At 35.7% G+C, this 4635-nt stretch overlaps 1 non-coding gene across 1 annotated transcript; it reads left to right on the top strand.

Moving 5' to 3' along the window:
* Positions 1-1258: 1258 nt before the first annotated feature.
* trnaf-gaa (transfer RNA phenylalanine (anticodon GAA)) lies at positions 1259-1331 on the top strand. The gene has a single exon. It is a non-coding gene; the product is annotated as a tRNA-Phe (tRNA).
* The last annotated feature ends 3304 nt before the right edge of the window (positions 1332-4635 follow it).

Consider the following 4635-nt stretch of genomic DNA (forward strand, 5'->3'; position numbering starts at 1 on the left):
TCTGTGCATTCAAATGATCTAATTCTAATTGGAATTGTTCATTTATTTCCAAATGAGGAAAAATAGTGTACTTAATCAAATTTACATTTAACATATTAAGTAGTTTAATAAACATCTTATTCCCATCTCTCTTTTGTTTCTGTCTGCCACCCTCCCCCTTTTAATTTTGAAAAGTAAAGTATGTTGATTAGTATGGTTTCTTTCTGTTTGCTTGCCTTCATGAGCAAGGAGAGAAAAGGAAAAAGAGAGAGGGTGGGTGGGAAATATTTTTTCTTACTGTATGCAATATGAAAATACTGCCATGTATTCATTAAAATCTCTCTTGCTTCCTCCCCCACCATTCTCTCTCACACGTGCATCTTTTTAAATCTCATCTGTTCCACTCACTGTCATCATCTTTCTTCTTTTTATCACTGACTCTGCCATGCTTTCTGCTCCCTCGTTCTTTCTTCACTCCTCTCTTCTCTAGACTTGCATAAGAACAAAGAAGATCTGCCATTGCAAGGGGAAAGTCACCTTGGAAGACAGGAGAGAGAGTGGGAGAGAGAGTGGGAGAGAGAGAGAGAGAGAGAGAGAGAGAGAGAGAGAGAGAGATTCGTGTGGGTGGAATAACTTACAGAAGGCTGAATCCCATGTTGACTCAATCAGGCAACAAGCACACATTCCCTTGTGTGTGTTGCTCATAGATTCACAATGTAAACGTTATGACCTCTTAGTTTTCGTGTCGTTTATTCATTTATTTATTATTTTTCTTGGTTTTACTTGTTCATATGGCCTTATGTTTTATATTAACCTTTGCAAAAATGCTTGTACTTTTCCTGTGCGAATACATTAATACCAAAAGAAGCTAAATAACATCCAACCAGAACCATATTTAATTGTTCCTGTACCTCAAGGTTGGTGGTTCGATTCCCCGGGAACACAAGGGGAATATGTAAAGATTGATAGCCTGAATGCACTGTAAGTCGTTTTGGATAAAAGCGTCTGCTAAATGCATTATTAATTAAATTAAATTTCAATCGATCATTTTTTTCAATCATCACCCTTCAGTCAGGTATTTTGCTGTAAAAGCAAGAATAAATTACTTAGTGGTTGGCTAGTTCTATCAAACAAATCATGTAAAATACTACATATGAATGTTGTTCCCTTTTATTATACTTAATATTATTATGGTGTACGCCACCATATCGACGCATCAATACATATACTGTATATCTCACTCAAAGAAAATCAATCACATTAATCTGCGATTTCACAGGCCGAAATAGCTCAGTTGGGAGAGCGTTAGACTGAAGATCTAAAGGTCCCTGGTTCGATCCCGGGTTTCGGCAAAGCTTTTCTGGTCTCAGAATGCTAAAAAGTAAACTTTATGTCATCTTGGTGCATATATAAAATAAAAAATATGTTATGCAGAGGCAAAGCCAATGAAACTATTAACTGTGAGTGCTGTATATCGGCCTACGGGCTTCCACTCTCTCCGGTTAGGTAGTGTGGCCTGATGATGTCGCTCTTTAGTTCATTTAATCGCCCCTGCGATTTTGCTGTAATTGCAGCAGAGGGCGATATCGTTTAACAAATCAGTAGTCTTACCTCGTGGAAAAAGCGAGAGAGGCCACCATATAAAAATGTGCTGACCAGAAAAGTAGCAGGACTTCAAAATTACGTGACATGAAGGTACAGTACGTACAGTATGACAGATTGAGCACAGTGCACCTGATTTGACGAATACAGCTCAACTTACTGTAGACCTCTTTGTACCTCACAATATGCTGCTTCTTGGCTTAAATGTTTGGTCTGTTACATAGGCTACCATAACACCACAGGATAAAAGGCGAAGTTTGAGTCGCCGTCTGTTTAGTTTTTTGACATCTCATATTTTCAGCACAAATGTTTTCTCTTCTGGGTATCTGTTTCTTTGTTTATTTATCTATTGTATTGAAATATTTCTTGATAAAATGGATCCACCGGTATTAAATGGGTCCCATCAGAATGAAAGTCCAAACAGCTGGTAAAATAATCCACAAGTAATCCACACAACCTCAGTCCATCATTTTTTTTGGGGTGAACTCTTCTTTTAAAATTAAAAAATTCTTATTTTCTTCTGTTTGTATTATTATCTGCAGGTATGTGTTGTCTTGGATGTAATTATGATATGCTTGTGATAATGTAAACTCATAAATCAGTTGAGATTATTGAATGGGTTCAATTCTGTGAAATGCAAACCCTCAACAAGAAATTTCAGATCCAATATTTGATATTTGTCAGTGTACTTTCACTTGTAATAGAACTGAAACTCCTGTGCAACACGTGTAAACATGTCTTTAGAGTCCAATGATTCACATTTAGCACACATACACAAATTCCCAGTAACCCATTTTGGAAACTGGTATTGCGTAGCTAAAGACTGGCCAGCCACATCCCAAAGCTGCTGCTCGTCTCCACAGTCTCTCTTGCACACAGAAACATCTTCTGTTGTTCATGTTAAATCGATCATCACGTTCTTGTCAGTCAAGCTCTCATATTTGACATTCTGTACTGTATGCCTTTGCGGCAGTTTATTTAAGTTTTTCACAAATGTATTTTTACTCATAATCTCTGGAGGTTTCTGAACCCTATGAACTGTTAATTTGACATGTGAGACTGGTATCTACTTCCAAGTTTCTGTCTTCCAACTTGTAGATATAGCATCGGGTGTCTGCAAAGCACATTGGTGTCTTTTTAATTTTGGTTGTTAGGAGAGTGCAGGACACAATTAAGTGGAATATATTGTAGGTTATTTCACAGTTTGGACAGTATGTACCAGAAGAACTGTCTTCATCATAAAATGTCTCCAGTTTCATTGTCCAGTCCCCAACTGACTTCTCATTAAAAGCTTTATGGTTCTTTATAACCCTTGGATATCTTGCAGTGGCATAAAAGTAGTTGTAAGGTAGTATCAGTGCCAGGCAGATAGTTCTGACATACGTGGAGCAGTTAGTCACCCTCGGTTTTATGCTCTAACTAAGGCATTCTCTCATGCATGAAGAGATAAACATTCATTATAACCTGCTCAACTTGGGTGTCTATGTGTGAAATACTACTTTTTATGTCGTGAAGTGAAAGTGACATTCAACCAAGTAAGGGCACCTAAGTCATGGTATTGCCAGCCCGAGATTCGGACCCACAAGGAGTCAAACTCTCTAACCACTAGGCCACAACTTTATTTTTTATTTATTTTTTTCAAACATTGAGATTTAGCTTTGATTAATTTTAGTTTTAGATTCAACTTTTGCATTCAAAGTTATGCAAAAAACTGCTGCTCGGATGTAAAAATCCATAAATCGGTGCTCTTTGGATGCAGGATTATTTTGTATAATCAAAATACTCTTAAATCCAAGGCACTCGAGTAGTGTGAAAAAATGAAAAAGCCTTTATTCACATAGCTTTAAAATTGAAATCAATACATTTGTGCACCGACGCGTTGAATGAATTCAAAACAATTTAAACTAATATATATATATATATATATATATATATATATATATATATATATATATATATATATATATATATATATATATATAAAATAAAGTGTTAGTTTTGCAGTATTTTACTGTATGTTGTTGTCTGACTCCCTTTCCTGTATTATGTGCTCTGTTTTTGTTTAAATTGCCGGGGAAGCTGCAATTGAGTTATTGTTTTGTTATTGCCAGTGGAGTTACTGTCATAAACACACCTCAATATGAGGTTGATTTATGCTTCTTTATATATAAGGATATGTCACTGTTTTCATATCATTCTTGTCTTATCTGGTTTGTTTTTATGCTACTAGTCTAATTTAAGCTCAATATTAATCTCAATAAGGAAAAGATTTATCTTCTTTAAACAGAAATGCTGAATGTTTCACCCGGTGTGTTTACTTGTTCTTAAATAAATTGGAAAAAAAACAGCATCATTAAATTATTAATTATAACTGAAACTGCACCCCACCCATCGTACATTTTAGCCTTCCTTGATCTTGTTTTTTTTTCTTTGTTTAATAATTCCAGGAAGTTTCTGTTTATTATTTTTAAATGCACAACAATATTCAGGCATCAAAGAGTGAAGAGGGAGTTGAAAATAGGTTAAGGGTCAAAATTATTCCTTCTTTCCCCGTAGCCTGAGTATGTTTTGAGTTGGTTAGAGCACATGAACTTGGCCTTGGGCTGGAAAACTAAGCTTAATTTCTAAGTAATTGCAGAAAAATTACCTCATCACCATTAAAGATAATATAATAATAATAATAACAATCATTTGGCTAGTATTTTTCTATATTTAATTCTCTGGCTAACATCTAATCTGTTTTTCAGTAGCCAGTGGTGTCATTTAAGAAGCAGAGAGTCTTTACAAACTTAAATTTGGTTGCCTATCCAGACATGTTTTGCTGGATGGACAGCATGACAGAGATGTGCTCAGACAGAACGCACGTAATAACACGTGAGAGAGATGCTGACAGATCTACGAAACCGATAAAGACTGTCCTTTAGTCTTGCAGAAGTATCTTCTAATGGCAGGTCTGTCTAGTTTTGCAGGGTTTGAAATTCCTTCTGTTTGAATCGCATGAACATATGGGTTCATGTTTTACCCCAAAACCTAAAGAAATATATGGAATAATGT

Source organism: Carassius gibelio, chromosome B6 (genome assembly GCF_023724105.1).
Source record: "Carassius gibelio isolate Cgi1373 ecotype wild population from Czech Republic chromosome B6, carGib1.2-hapl.c, whole genome shotgun sequence".
Lineage (NCBI taxonomy): Eukaryota > Metazoa > Chordata > Actinopteri > Cypriniformes > Cyprinidae > Carassius > Carassius gibelio.